This window comes from Numenius arquata, chromosome 1, assembly GCF_964106895.1.
Source record: "Numenius arquata chromosome 1, bNumArq3.hap1.1, whole genome shotgun sequence".
In the NCBI taxonomy this organism is placed as follows: Eukaryota; Metazoa; Chordata; class Aves; order Charadriiformes; family Scolopacidae; genus Numenius; species Numenius arquata.
In genome coordinates this window covers 7,010,239-7,027,140 of record NC_133576.1, presented here as the reverse complement: position 1 = coordinate 7,027,140, position 16,902 = coordinate 7,010,239, and positions in this window count along the sequence as shown.

Below are 16,902 nucleotides of genomic sequence, written 5' to 3'. Positions count from 1 at the left end.
GCAACTTGAGGTCGTTTCCTCTTCTCCTATCACCTGTAACTTGGGAGAAGAGACCAACCACCACCTGGCTACAACCTCCTTTCAGGTAGTTGTAGAGAGCGATAATGTCTCCCCTCAGCCTCCTTTTCTCCAGGCTAAGCAACCCCAGTTCCTTCAGGCACTCCTCATAAGACTTGTTCTCCAGACCCTTCACCAGCCTCTTTGCCCTTCTCTGGACACGCTCCAGCGCCTCAATGTCTTTTTTTGTGGTAAGGGGCCCAAAACTGGACACAGTACTCAAGGTGGGACCTTGTTGTGTCACCAGCCAGTAGTCAACCCTGCAGCTGTTTCTCCAGAGCCTCCAGCAGTTCAATCCTTCTGCTGAGCCCCTAACCCTACAGTTCCAGCAACGCTGCTTAAAAAAGGCAATTAAGCAAACCTGCTGCTGCCCCATCCAGGCCCTCTGTATAACGAAGCGGGATTCCTAGCCGTATTCAATTCCTCGCCCCACCTTCAGCTTTCTCTGGCTTCTACCAAAACAGGCCCGCAGACAAAATCCTCTGTTGTTTTTCTTCTCGTAGGTCTCCCCAGCAAAGCTCACAGCTCTTGATCAGAAGATAGAGGGATAAAGTCTGTTTTCTTAAAGGAGATATCGATTAAGTACCCTTAGGATCAGTTAGAAATCTGAAATGCTAATTGATTTTGTTTTTTAAAGATCCCATGGTACATTCTAAAACAACAAACCCCTCTGTCTAGCCACAGCTCTTGATGGAGAGAGGGGATTGTATTCTCTCTTTACCTGTTGCTCCTAAACATCTTCTTCACCAACACTTAGCACCATGTTATCACTCGAACGGGTATCAGGAGCCCTGTCTTACCATACGTGCTCTCACTGAACTCAGTTACACACAGAATAATGAATTCTCTATCTTGCAAGGCAGTAATGGGTGTTAGGGCCCTGGGGGCACTAATAGGCCTTAATGGCCCTGACCAGCCTCACCTGGGACCTCCACACACACCCACAGGCCGGAGAGTCTATTTAATCTCAGCCCGGAGGCTCTGCTTGAGCTATGGTGAAGAAGTGTTGGTCTTTGGTTCTGTTACAACTGTGTCTGAGTTTGGTTGTTGACCTGGACCCTGATGTATGGGCTGGGCTGGCTTCCCAGTTTGGCCATGGACCTGCCTCATCACTATGGAGGTACCTTTTGGTCTAGGCTCTGATTTGCCCTGTTCCCTTGCTTAGGCTCCGTAGTACTGAGCGGTGTCCCTGAAGGGCACTGCCAACCTGGGAGCATCCCCAAGTTCCCTGGCCCCCAGGGAGCTTCCAGCCTGCACGGTGTCCTGAAAATAGACCCCTGTGCTTCCTTATGTAATAATGCCCTTTGTGTCCTGATGTAAAACATGTACCTCAGTCAACAAGGTGGACAGGCTACGGGTCAGGGGATAGGTTGGATGCATCTCTTTTAACTTAAGATGTGTGTTTTATACCACAGAAACTTAAAGCAATACAAAGACTCAAATTCATGGTAAGTAACCAGCTGACTTAACGTTGTGAATTATGTCTTTTGAATTAGTCAATAATAGTCAAGCTTTGCTACACTTGCACAAAAATCAAGAAAGTTATTTATGTGAGGTTATATTTGCCTTACTAAATTTATTTTAGTAGCAGCTAATAGTGATAGTCAGTGCATATTAATAAGATGACGCGATGTGGGAATATCTAACAATTAAAATGAGCTTGCAAGTTAGCAGATATGTGCTTATTTAATGCATTTGAATGTATTTCTAATGGATGAGTCCTGTACTATATATGCCTTACAGCACCAGCCCTGTCAAAACTCAGGTAGCTACTTATAGCCTGTCAAAGAGATCAGCATTACTTACGTGCTTCAAACTCTGTATGTGCGTAAACTTTTGCATAAATAGACTGTGTAATTCTGAAGCTGTGAAAGTCCTGTTCAACCCATTACAAGCACATGAAGTACCTTCATTTTTTTTCCAATGGCTTTCTTTACTGATAATAAGAAATTCAGATTTATAACAGCTGCTTGTGGCAAATGAATGTTATATCCACTTTAAAGACACAGGGCATGAAATGCAGTTTTGCGCTGAAAAGATTAAGCTATTTGCTTAAAAGTCCTAATCGTACATCAGCCATAAATTGGGGTGTCTCCCATCTTCAGCAGCCTGCTGCTTTTTGATGAAGGCATGCTTGTGGGTCAGTGGGCCATCTAGTGAGTTTATATGTAAAAATTTAATTCTGCGATTTTTAGTTAATTGTCTCCCAACTGCATCAAGGTATTTTGATTTAGGACACAGGAGTTCTGGGCCTCCCATTATAAGTTGTGTTAAACTGGTCAGCTTGAAAGATAATTCAAAGTTACTATCGGGACTTTCCAGTATTCAGCTGAGAACTAACTCTGCTACGATTAAAGCTTTTGAAAATTCCATTTATAGAATGTTACAAGTCCTTTTCAGCTAAAACTATCCTTTGTACTTCTCTGAATGCACAGCAGAGTCCTTAAGGTCATGTATTTCTGAAGTTAGGAGTGTTGTACCAGTTCAGCTTTCTTTGTCCTTCCCCCTTTCTTTGTCCTTCCCCCTTTCTTTGTACTACTTCTGTCATCCCTGTCACTACTTTCATCATTTAATTGCCACGGGATATTGTGCTAAGTAGAAACCAGAGATGCTTAGTCTTGCATTGTAGGAGTAGAAACACGTGTCTACATTTGCACGAGTAGCTTTCAGTCCAGCCTCATCCCTCTCTTCTGCAGCCAAAACCACCGAGCCTTCTGCACCTGAGCCTTTTATCCTAGGTTGCTCCTGTGCTGTTCCTGAGAATACAATTACCTTAACAGGATTGAGAGCTGAACTGTAGCCGTTGTGATAACAGGCTCCTGGGTCTTACAAGCCACTCGCACAGAATGCGTGTTTCCTTGTTTTCCTTGAACTGTACTTGTATTGCTGCTAGAAACACCTTGTCACTTATGAACCCACCCCAAGCTCTCTATCAGCTCAGCAAATTTGAAGTCCAAGTAGGAATTAACTTTTTTCATTATATAGCTAAACTTTTGCCTAAAAGGAAATTGGGCAGCCCCTTGCAGGAAGGCAGCCCCTGCCAGTCTGGATATGGCTTTGCATTCAGGGTACAGGATTTTGCTGAAAGAAAACTGAACTGGCTGGGAAGATGCCTTAGGTAACATGGAGCTTGCACAGGCCAAATATCTGCTGAGAAGTCGGTCCAAAGTAGTGACAAACCTAGCATTGCTCTTCACTGGAGTGTTACTTGATGTTTATGTATTGCCAAGCTCCTTGAAGTGTTCCCTTTCTACAGTCTTTATGAATCTGTGCTCTTCAGCCTCTATAGGTATATCTGCAAGCTTTGAGTCCATAAGCAGTTACAGGTGAGAAAATGTGTTCTTCCTAGGGACACAGGATTTCTGAACTGTGAATGTGTGAGAGAGCTCAGGTGTTACCTATATCCTCTGAGATAACAAGTCTGGTTGAAGAGAACTGGGGGGTGAGCCTGCAGTGGCTCAGCAAGATGAGTGGAGGGTTGTGAACTGACCTTGGGTAACACCAAGCTGCACCGATCTGGCTGCTGCTGCTGGGATCTTGCGTGTTTGCTGGCCTCTTCGGATGATGCCGAGGGCTTAGGCAAGATCTGTTTGTAACCACAAAGAACAGGTTTCAGCCTGCCTGAAGGATAAAGTTAAATCCTAACAGACAGTAACAGAGGGCATAAAAGAAATTACTTGTTCAGAGAAGTGATCAAAACATGCACAGTTTGTAAAGAATGTAGTGATTCGCTTATTCTTCTGGGAAAAGATATATGAAAACTTCCCATAAATTGAATTTTCAGCAGTAATTTGTAAATAATTATATTGGAATTTGGAAATGGGACTTTAAGCTCCTGAATTTTTGTGTACATTTCTAAAAATGTAGGGGCAAAATCAAATTTGAGTAACAGTTGTATGAATGCAACTAGCGGATTGAATCTTTTGTTTTTAGAACTAACCAAAAGGCTATTTTAAAAGGTAACAATTTTTGTAATAGAACAGTATTTTTATTTTACTGATTTTGATGTTGTTTATACTCCATTGTATAGCCATGTTAGTGTTTTAGTATTGATTTTAATGAGCATTAGTTAATATTCTCATTGTCTAAGCAATCCTGCTTCAGCAGGGGAGTTGGACTAGATGATCTATATGATCCCTTCCAACTCTAAAAAAAATTCAGTGAAATTCAGTGAAATATTTTAAATAAAGGGCAAAATAAGAAAGAACCTATGAGCAGAGAGCAAAGAAATGTCATGGTGACATTATGCATTTTTCTCCACACTAGTTCAAAGTGAGATGCTAAGGTTGTCTCTGTGAGATCTTCCTTTTCCACCAGTGCTAATGATTCACTGGTGGTGAACTGAGAAAAAGCAATTAGCTAGAGTAGCTATAACCTTAAGCTGTGAAAATGATCTCAATTGTTCAGTGGCTTGTAAAGTGTTTCTTAGTGCCCAAAGTGATTATTACTTCCGAGAACTCTTAGCCGTTCTCCTTTCAATAAATGCTATTCTTGCAGAAAATTGAAATTACACCTGTATGTATTTCTTAAGCTGGTAGTCATCTAGTGAGTTCACAACAACTTATGATCACTTCAAATTGTCCTAATTTTTGTTCATCCAGTTAATTACAAACAATTACCTCCTAAGTTTCAGACTATATATCTTGACACTCACATTGTGCTTTTAGTGTATTATATAGTGTTTTATGTACAGTAATGCCTGGAAAGTTCTGTCTTGTATTTAAATCAACTGTAACACTGAAAATGAACATACATTTGATGAAATTAAACAAGGTCATCCTCACAAGGTGAAACATGAGAAAATAGATCAATAAGATTTAAATGCTGGTAACGTCTGGATATTTCAAGAAGCCTTGGACCTTACTAATCCAAGCAGAGTACACCTGCAAAAAGCTGGTCCTTACTAAGCACAATACTTAACAGAGTGAGAAGGGAAACTGCAGCAGAGGGAAGGACAGTGACTTTTGAGACCAGGGAACATCCAGAACCAAGAACTTGCTTTGCCAGAAGGCCAGCACCTAGCTTGTCAGACCAGTACATTTGACTCTAGTATACCATGCACTAGTTCTTAAATTCTTGCTTAGTTGAGCCTCTGGCTGGTATAATTCTGGGGTTTTGACATGAACACAGGAATTGGTATGTCACTTAAACTATCGTATTAGTCTGGATTACTTTAGACTCATTTTGCCTTAGTGGTTGTCACTAAACCCCTAAATTGTGAAAGTGCAAGAAGCTTTATGCTGACCTCAGTGTTACAAATCAGTTTGATTGGCTTACTCTGAGGCAGAAAGATAACTTATTTTGATGGGAAAAAAAATCTGAAATTCCAGTAATTGCTATAAAAGAAACCTAGGCTGAAAGTCAAACCAGCCTTTATGAAGACCACCTGCATGTAGTAAAAGGAATTTGAAAAGCGGCAGGTGTATTTCAGCACAGACCTGAGTTATTTACACAGGTGCAATTAGTGACAATGGAGGACATTAACTTTATGAAAAAGCTAGAAGAGTGGACCGGGAGGCAAAAAGTATAAGAGCTCTTGCATTTTGTCACTGACATAATACATGTCTGCACAAATCATAGCGCCGAGTGTTTAGTGCCATGCACCTTTTTTGGAGCTCTGAGCTCCCCATCCATGTAAGTGTGTCGTGTTACTAATTGAATACTTCATTAGCAGTTGCTGGCACTTTGAAATTCTTAGCAGAAGCAGGCTATTGAGGGGAAGAAAATATTTAAAAAATAAATAAATTCTGATCTTAGCAGAAGCAAACAGTTAGTGTCAATTGAACTAGACTTCCATGGCCTGTTCTGACCTGTTAGCTTAGCTCTGTTCGTGTCCAGTGGGCTGGGAAAAAGTTAAGTTCCAGGTATTTACAGCTGGGGGGCAACACTAAGATCAGATTTTCTGCAACAGCTTATCTTTTAAGTGTGTGCTGCATATATGCAGCCAACCTACTCAGTGGAGTTGGACTGGAACTAATTGTTTCAGGTTCTATTAAAATGTCTGGTTTTCAACACTGGTATCCTAAATCATGAAAGTTAGAGTAATGAAATTAATAGCTGGCTTATATCTCTGTCACCTTCCTTTGTCTACTGATGTTCCAGAGGAACTTATAGGAAAGTGTCTTTATATTTAAAGATAAGATCTTTGGTTTCATTTCTTCCTCTCACTCCCTGTGCTTCTCTCAAGCCATCACTGAAATCAGTCTTCCTTACGGTCTCCATTTTACTGCTTTTACCCTAGCATTTCCTTTTACTCTTTGGCTCCCTCTTTTTGAAAGCCACGTGCTTCCAACTCTTCAAACCCCACATCTTCTATCAGTCCATCATTTCTTTCTTTCCAAGACACTGTTCTTTTCTCACTCCCTTTGTTTACAAGTACCTAAAGGGTAGGTTGAAGAATGATGGAGCCAGACTCTCTTCAGTGGTTCCCAGCGATAGGACGAGGGGCAACAGGCACAAGCTGGAACATAGGAAGTTCCATTCAAATATGAGGAAGAACTTCTTTAGGGTGGGGGTGACAGAGCCCTGGAACAGACTGCCCAGGGAGGTGGTGGAGTCCCCTTCTCTGGAGATTTTCAAGACCCGCCTGGATGCAGTCCTGAGTGATGTGCTCTGGGCAATCCTGCTTCAGCAGGGGAGTTGGACTAGATGATCTCTAGAGGTCCCTTCCAACTCTGACAATTCCGTGATTCCGTGACTGTCACGGGTCCAAAAAGACCTAGGGCTCCTATTCTGCATGCATTTCCACAAGTGCTTTACTTTAAGTACTAAAGAATGACAAGGTTAAACTGACGCATTTTGAGTAACATTGGCTTATTTCATTTACTTCTGCTGCACATGAGCGTGGTCACTTGATTGGTAAGCAAGTTTACCACAAGGATGCTTTGATGGGAATGATAAAGGCTAAAACTGGAGACATAAATAGCTCTTATGTGCCGAACAAGCAGAGAACTTGTTCTTATTTAAATGTTTGCCTTGCTGTTCTATAGTTACAGGTTAAGTAACATACAGAGGTTTAAGGACAAAACGGGCCAATAGTTCATACCATTTAATTGTCATAGGCCATTACACTTCACGCAATAAACCTTGCACTAAGCTCAGTAAAACCAAAGGAGGATGCTAATTTCAATAGACTTTTTTAAAGCATGTTGATAAAAACATAAGTCTGGAATATATAATGTCTTATCAAGGGTCCACCAATCTGAACTGTAGTGAAATTAGTTTAGTTTTCCATTTTCCTATAGGCATGTCAGTAGTTTATATAAACCAGAAGTTATTTAAAATACAGTAGAGCTTTCTGTGGTTGGACATTGTGGTTTTACTTCTAAAGGGTGTATGTGTTTTCCTACATTGTTTAGACATTGTCTTCTGTTAAAGGCAATTTATATATATGTATAAGTCTTAACTGGGCTTGTAGCCTCCTTTCACAATGCATAAAGAATTCACCAAATGGCATTTTGGAGGGATTGTGTGTCTTAAAATTTTCTTTACTTTTTGTAGACAAGCTTACTCTCTGCCGTAAGGCATCTGGGTCACACCAGGAGTAAACAGTAGAAACATTTGAGGACTTGAGGTGTCTAGTGCTCTTTTTGTGTTAGTGGCAGGTTGTGCACTGGCCAGCTGTACACTCCCACGCTTTCCTAGGGAATGCTGGACTTGAACAAGTTATCCTATTCCAGGAATTACATGTTAAGATTACTTTGCCAGGATTAATAGCAAAAGCGAGTAACAACAAGTTAATTGTTATCAGAGATTAAATGCCCTGCTTTCCCTCAGCCATTGTTAAACTTTAACAGTTTGTGTCCGTCTCTGCTTGCTACTAGTGCTGAGGAGCGAGGCTGATGTCAGGCTGGAGCAGTCAGGACGGGAAGAGACGGTTTACATCAGCAACAGAGTCAAAGGCTGTTCACGGTTTCTGGGTTTCCTCCAGCACAGCACTCCTTCACGTGGTGGTTTTCTTCCTTAGCCAAATATTTTAGAGTTAGAAAGTTCTCCCCAGATCAGTTTAAAGGGTAAAGTCATCTCCTAGATTTAGGGATTTTATGTGCTTAATCTTGGGCAGAAGGCTATGGGATTTCTTTTGGTGATGCAGTGTAATGGAAAACCAGGCAGTTAAGGAGCTTCAGGAGGCAAGATGCTTCTTTCCACTCTTAGCGTATTTAACATAAATAAGCTGAAGAACGTCAATATGAATTTCACAGTTCTAATTACTTGTAGAGCATTGAGTGATTACTTGATGTCATGAATCCAGGCCAAAACTCTTCGCTCTTTAAACATGGATTTGATTCCTAAGGCCAAAAGCGACAGTCTCCTCCCCTTTCACAGATGTGCCTTTCAATCCACCCAAAGTGTGGTTGTCAGCTTCTCCCCTGGAAAACTCTTTATCTAATAAGCGTTGCATGTCAGGAGTGCCAAGGGGTGCTGCTCTGAGTCGAAGACTTTACTCTGTGTGTCAACTATCATGTCTAGTCCTAGCTGCTTACAGGGACTGCTGAAGTTTTATGAACATCAGATGCCAAGCGCACGGAAGTATTTCCTGTGTCTCACTAGCTCTTTGTGAAAACATTAAGAGAGAAAAAGCAATTTCCTGTCAGGAAGAGCTAATGTCTCTAAGTGCAAGCATTAAGTCCCTGCAGAATGGTGGCTTCACATGCTGTATCTACTTGCCAAACTCAATCAAGTAAATGGAAAGTCTTGGTGGTTAATTAGCTAGTGTTTCATTGTCTGTTCATGGCTGGCTGGCTGTATATTATCTCTGACAAATGCTTTCATTCAACAGTGTAATTGATAACTGCCAGAGTTTCCCTTAATGAGCTGGTTTGATGTCATGCGTTATTATAGTGGCTTGCTTGCACCTTTCCAGATAAGCTGGGGTCAGGACTCCCACTGTAAGGCCCATATGTTCAGAAGTGTAAGAACAGCTGTAAGTGCTTGCGATAGGTAGAAAGGGACAGTTCCACTTAGGGAGATCATATTGATTTGTTGGGCAGGATGAAAAGAATAAGGGTAATATTTTCAAATTAAGCTAAAGGAAAAATGCCATGTATATAGCTTCGAGTGCTCCAGTCTCCCCTGCAATATCTAGAGGCTCTACATTATGCTGAGTCTTATTATTATGCATGCACGAAGGAAGAGGTAATCCCTGTCCTGAAGAGATTAAACAGACTAGTTATTTCTTATGCATAAAGCTTTAGAAATTAGATGTTAGAAGTCTTTCAAAAAATCAGACATGGCAGCAATCAAGATAAGGAAATTGTCGTAACAAAAGCATCACGAAGTGTCAGGTCTTTGCTAATAACTTGGACGTCAGCTGATATTTCATCGATGAAAAATCTGCCTTGCATATAGCTGGCTGCAACCCTCACTCCCATTTCTTCTTTTGTGGGTTTTTTTTTTCCCCCCCATTTTTCAACCTTTTTGTCAAACCTAGGTGAATTCTGCAACTCATGAGAGAAAGAAAACTTGTTTACAGCTCAGTCTGCTCCACTCTTGAAATGTTTTACTGCATCTCCACAAGCAAACCAAGCAGACATGAGACTGGCCTTGAACCATGGCACACAACTCTCTGACACTGGTAAGAGTCACCAGCACAGCTGTGGTCTGGGGAAATGATTCCCAGCTGTGGTTTAGGGGCTTGCACAGGACAGTGACTTGTGGTGGTGTCCAGGAGGATGAGGGAGTTTAGCTGTCTGGATGTCACAGAATCACAGAATATTTTTGGTTGGATAGGACCTTTGAGATCATCGAGTCCAACCAACAAAAAAAAAAAACCAAAAACCAAAACAAAACCCAAACAAACCCCCAAAAAAAACCACACCCAAAAAGTCCCAGAACACCAACACCAAAACCAAACCAAACACCCACACACCACTCACACCCACAAACAGACAAAAACCAACAATCTCGGGCACTAGAGCATGCCCTGAAGTGCCACATCTACACATTTCTTAAATACTTCCAGGAATGGCGACTCCGCCACCTCCCTGGGCAGGCTGTTCCAGTGCCTGACCACCCTCTCAGTAAAGTCATTCTTCCTAATACCTAATCTAAACCTCCCCTGCCTCAACTTTTCACCATTTCCTCTGGTCCTGTCACTATTCACTTGGGAGAAGAGGCCAACACCCACCTCTCTACACCCTCCTTTCAGGTAGTTGTAGAGGGCAATGAGGTCCCCCCTCAGCCTCCTCTTCTCCAAACTAAACATGCCCACAACATGTCAGTTGTGTTAGTTTGTCTAGGGGACAGAGAAGGATCTCTGTCCTGTTTTCTATGCTAGCCTCCGAAGCTGTAGAAGAGTTCAGAAAGAATTCAGGGTGAAAATAAGTTCAGTAGCAGAAGTTCAAACTAGCGAGCAATAAGACCTACTGAACATGTCTCCCAAGGCTCTTCACTGAAATCAGTACTCAGTCAGGACAATATCAGGGGACTGCATCTTCAGTCTGGAGAACTTGCTGTAGTTGAATTCAAGCACCATGTGTGACATCTTCAAATGCTAGAGGTATAATAAAAATGTAAACAGACTTAACAGTTCGCAAAGGAACAAAATATGACTAAGCAGAGCCTTGAAAAGATGCGGAGAGCTGACATGGCATAAAAATGTTGTAAAGTTGCTTGAGAGCTGTCGGAACCCTGGGGCTTTGAGTGCCTGGGCTCAAGGCCAGCACAGTTGATGTCGCTGTTAGCCTTGAAAGAAAGATAAAGAGCCTCTGCATAGGCTCCCCCTGAACGTGTCTGCTGAGAAGATTCAGTGGGAGCTCCTCACACTGCTTCTGGGAGCTGTTTTCAAGCTGAGGCTCACACCTTTAATAGCATGAGCTTTGCTGCAGCAATGCCTGTGCCTGGGTGTGTACCCTGCTGACCTGGACACTGGCCCAGGTTCGTGGTCTTGACTTTCCAGCCTGTTGCCATGAACTTGTCTGATGCTCTGGGTTAGAGACTGCTCCTGCCCACACCAAAATCTGCTCTGCTCCTTGTCTGGGAGTGATGGGATAGGTTCTAGCTGGTGAGGACCCTGCACTATCAGCCTTATGAGAATCCCTGGCAGCTCATGGCTCTCCTCTGGCAGAAAAGCCATCTGTCTCAGTACCCTGACAAGAGCTACTTTTGGTAGTCATTCGCCAGCATGTGACCCTGGAGAGGTTTGCAATTGTGAGGAAGATATGCCAATGTAAAGAAGTTTTGATGCAATATTCCCTTAGCCCTAAGGAGCACAAGGGTCTGATGTCATTGCAACAGATGTCATCATCTTGCATTATAATAGCTATTATTGCATGTGGTAGGTATCTGTAACAATCTAATACTGCTGGTTGGACGATGACAGCAGGTTGCCACAGTAACTGTTGATTTTCTTTTTTTGACACTAAAATACATCAGTCTGAAAGTAGGACACTTTTCTGGAACTAACACTGTTGTAGAGGACTGGGTCTGCTGCTCAAATAGTGCAGCACCAATGGGATGCCATGACCATGGGGGCTAATGGAAATATTTGTTACCAATCCTATAGAAAATTTTGTTCACTGAATTTCACTGAATTTTTTAGAGTTGGAAGGGACCATAAAGATCATCTAGTCCAACTCCCCTGCTGAAGCAGGATTGCCCAGAGCAAGTTACTCAGGACTGCATCCAGGCGGGTCTTGAAAATCTCCAGAGAAGGGGACTCCACAACCTCCCTGGGCAGTCTGTTCCAGGGCTCTGTCACCCTCACCGTAAAGAAGTTTCTTCTCATATTTGAGTGGAACCTCCTATGTTCCAACTTGTGCCCATTGCCCCTCGTCCTCTCACTGGCAACCACTGAAAAGAGTCTGGCTCCCTCCTCCTTCAACCCACCCTTCAGATACTTATAAGCATTGATAAGGTCTCCCCTCAGCCTTCTCTTCTCCAGGCTAAAGAGTCCCAGCTCTCTCAGCCTTTCTTCATAAGGGAGATGCTCCAATCCTTGAATCATCCTCGTTGCCCTTCGCTGGACTCTTTCCAGTAGTTCCCTATCCCTCTTGAATTGGGGAGCCCAGAACTGGATGCAGTATTCTAGTTGTGGCCTCACCAGTGCAGAGTAGAGGGGGAGAATGACTTCCCTCGACCTACTAGCCACACTCTTCCCTATGCAGCCCAGGATTCCATTGGCCTTCCTGACCACAAGAGCACACTGCTTGCTCATTGTCATTTTGCTGTCTACCAGGACCCCCAGATCTTTCTCTTCAGAACTTGACTCCAGCAGGTCCACACCTAACCTGTATGGGTGCCTGACATTCTTTTTCCCCAGGTGCAGGACCCTACACTTGCCCTTATTGAACCTCATTATGTTCTTCCTTGCCCAGCTCTCCAGCCTGTCCAGGTCTTGCTGGATGGCAGCACGGCCTTCCGGGGTGTCAGCCACCCCTCCCAGTTTGGTATCACCAGCAAACTTGCTGAGGATACACTCGGTCCCCTCGTCCAGGTCACTGATGAATATGTTGAACAGGACTGGACCAAGTATTGACCCCTGGGGGACACCACTGGTTACAGGCCTCCAGCTTGAACCTGCTCCATTAATCATTACCCTTTGGGTCCTGTCACACAGCCATTTGTTTTCAAATTTAAGATATTCCTTTTAAGTTATCAAGCAATTCTTGCTAAAAAAGCCGACAGCCGCACTGGACTGTTTGGGACAGCTGACACTTCGCAGAAACTCCCTTCTTTCACAAAGAGTGAGAATCGACAAAACAACTTTCTATTGGTGAATCATTCAATGTTCTTCTGCCATGGTGATAGCTCTATCACATGGCTTTTGACACATTCTGAACGTGCACCAGAGATTAAGGAGCACTCTGAAAACATATGTCTTCATCTTACAGATTGTCCTCCTCTTACAAATGGAGTTGATTCCTGAAAAAAATTAGGTGAGAGAGAACTTGAGCTCTTTCATAAGCATCTAAAATGAGTGACTATAAGGAAAACTAGAGGAAAGGCAAAAGAACAACAAAGATGGTTTTGTGAGCAACACCAGGCAGTTTCCTGGCTATAATGGAAAAATGCTGTTGTTTTTACCATAATAATGGTAATTATTCAGGATCCTTTTTGTGCTAAGTATTGTACAAATAGAACAGAAATACAAACTCTTCCTCAAAGAATGTATGATCCAGCCATAAAACAACATAAACTGAACAGATACAGATGAAAGAGCACAGCAAAATACAAAACAGTAACGTGGAAATGTTTCTGTAGTGGCCAATGCATTCAAAAGTGTCTACACTAGAATTTGCAGTCGCTATCAGGTAGCCTCTGGTCATTAGCATAGGCCGAAAAACAAACATTCAGTGCAGATGAATTTACAGATTGTTCCTTGTTAAATCTGCAGAAGATACCCCTTCCACACAACTGTACCTGATGCTGGCACTTATTGCAGCAATAGAGAGTTTTCTAGTCTTCAAAGGTATTACTGGCTACCCGGCAGCACGTGCTGTTCTGCTGGGTGTTTTATGATTGCTACTTTGCATTACAGCAAGGTAATGAGGCTCTGCAATCCATACGTGACAAAGATCAGAAATACCTTTGCAATCTAGGAATGTGGGAAATCTGGATTCTGCTCCTGGCTACGCTACTGACATGTTGGTCAGTCCTGAATGAGTCAGGTTAGACCCGTGTGTCTCTGTTCCCTGTCCAACCTCTTCTGGGTCAAACTTGTATAGAGAGTAAGGAGTGATTTATTCCCCCCTAACCCCTTCAAGAGACTAATCTCTGTACGGGGCCTAGTGTATAGAGGATCATTTATCATGATGGAGCCTTTAGGCATTGCCATAACAGTAATACTAAAAAGGAAGAAGCTCCCTACTTAAGCAGTGAATAAAATATATATATATACACACATACATGTATTGAAGTTTCCATATCTATATATAAGATTTCCCATACTTGTCATACTAATATATCTGTATCTTGGTGTGGAAGGACAAATCTAGTGACAGAAAATAATCTAGCTTTTTGGCTCAGCAGCAGAGTAGGACTTGGCTCCTTCCATTGTCAATAAGAATGTGAATTAGAACTGCACTGTCAAAAGTATTAAAAAAAAAAATAGCTTTGCCTTATACTAGGTCTTTATGATCTGGTCAAAATGGTAAGTGATGCTAATGATATTAGGCAACTGGATCCAGATGTCTCATCCCATTTCTAGAGTCAAGAAGGGATCACATTAATGATATTTACACCTGTTTCCAAAACAGTTGACAGAAGTGCTGTTCTGAGGTAGAAGGCCTTGGAGTTATCTATCATTCATTAGTAGCCACTCTTGTAATGAGAAAGACTTTAGAAACAGAAACAATGAGCGCAGCAGTTGTGATGTTAATTTTATCAAAATGTCTTAGGTATTCAGGAGCAATGCACGATGCATGGTTATTCAGGTTTCCCATGCTGGCTTGCTACATAGAACATAATATTTGAAAGCAAAGAAATTACTGATAATTCTAGTGTGGTTATATTTGGGAAACAATGTGGTAGTGGAATTAATTTGTCCTAACAGGTCTATGAAGGTACAGCATCTTTAATCCATAGTATCTACTATATTTAAGAAATCAAGCCAGTCATAGGACTACTTTAAAGGTGAGATTAAGCAACAGAGAATTTCATGTGGCTCCCGAGCACATGAAGTCCTGTACATAACAGAAATGGTCCTCAGCCCTTACCTTGTCAAATGTACATTTCTATAATCAACTGGGCCTATAGAATGATGGTAGACATAGACCTTTTAACAGACATTGCAGTGTTTTCACTTACATGCTTCAGTGTTTTAAATGAGTGATTGAACCTGTTGCAAATCCTAAAAGTTCAAGGGATAGAAAGAGGCTAAGAACAGGAGAGATGTTGATTGTGCAAATGTGAAATCAGAAAAGCTGAGGGATTTGAATCTGTCAATAGGATGATAGTAATAGAAGAAAGTGGCAGGAAAACCCACTGAAGAGCAGCCATTTATTTTTCCCTCATGGAAATAGCAGCAAGAACTAGAGCTCACTTGGTTCTGACCAAAGTGAAAGAGCTCCTTTTGTGTTCTTCAAAGATCCAACCCAAAGTCCCGTGTTAGTGACGGTGTTAGTCTAAATAGAGCCCCTAATATGCAACCACACAAAATTACCATTCAAACACCTGTGAATTTAGCTGTGTTCAAGGACATTCATTTCATGGTTTCCTCGTGAAAGGGGCCAGAAAACATATGCAATACCACACTGATTCCTAAAAGCGAGCAAAAATCCTCCTGTGCTTCTAACTTCAAATGTTTGGTTTGTATCAAGAAAAAGAAGCAAATCCATTCGAATATGGGCACCTCCAAATTTCCCTACTAGGAATGGCTTCTGAGATGCATTAATTTGCTCATGATGCCTGAGAAATTGCTATTGGTCTGGGCTGAAAATATGCAAATGATCATACTAACAATTTAATTGTATGGACAATTGTGTGCCAGTGCTCAGGGCTATATCTTCACCCTATATACTGACTGTCCATTTGAATGGTACTGTTATTTGGCGCCGGTATGAGCTATGGATTTCTGTGTCTGTTCATTATGTTTCTGTGGAAATATTAGGTGTAGAAGGAGAAGTAAGGATTAGGTAGGACAATCAACATCCTGAACTTGGGAGGAAATCAAGTTTCTGACTGGTTGTGATTTGTACATGAAGGTCACACCGGTACAGCCAGCCATCGCACAGCACACTGCTCAAACCATCATTTGGCCAGGACGTTCAAAGTAGTTCAGTGTCCACAGCTAAGTGGAGTTTTCAAAAGCATTCCATACATCTGGCAGTGATTTGTTTTGCAAAAATGATGATAGATACCATAAGTGTTGTTTGTGGTTGCTGAAGTCTGAAAAATGTAAGGAGTTTGTCAGATAAAATTCGGGTCTTTCAGCATTTTTGAAAATCTGTTTAAATTTTGAAGGGTTTACTGAGAATTCTGCTGATTCATAGACGTAAGAACCTTTCTCCAGAGAAATAAATATCCTGCATGCAAAACTATGAAGTAGGTGGTTTTCTGTTCTTCAGTGAAATGGTATAGTAAATATGGTTTTCCTGAGTCTCTATGCTATAAAATACTCATGTATTTCATCACAGTAATGAAATAAATTGGCAAGATACTAATAGCTGCCAATAGGTGAATCTGGTGCGAAGTTTACAGTGAACCTAATCAAAGTAAATCAAAATACTAAGAGGCAAAAAGAAAAAAATATTTCCTTTGCTGTGATACATTTGCACACAGTGGGAGGTCTGCTGAAGACAGTATTGCGTGGATTGTAGAAAATGCTAAGATATTTTATAGAAGAGTGTATGTAAAATAGGCTATGCGACCTAGTAGAAATCAGCAGAAAACTTGGGAAAGAATTGATAAGAGCATGAGAAAACATGGAGAAGCACTTTTGATGTTCTTTCTGATCAAAGAATGGTTAACTAATGTTTTCTTTCACAGACTTTTAGATGAATTTTTGTCAATAAACAAAACTCCTCAAAAATATACAATCCTTATGACATCAGTATATGATTAAAATGGAAATAAACCCGCAATTCTGAATTTTGGGAAATGGTAATTTCCTGTATGTTGAGAGAAAAATGTATGACCGTTTGCGGTTTCCAAACAACTGAAAGAAACCAAGGCAGAAGTTATCATATCTGTGCACATTTTTCATTATGGAAGGTTGACAGAAAATAGCAAAAAATCAAAATGGCTGCATTATTTATTCTGCAGTGGTTAAGTAACTATACGGGAGCAGCGCTGAATCTGGTTTATAATTCTAGTTCCAAAAAATTCCATATGTCTACAATGTATAATGTGGAGAAATACCACAAGTAGCTTGAAATAAGCTAGTTCAGACTTGATGGCATTAGTAGA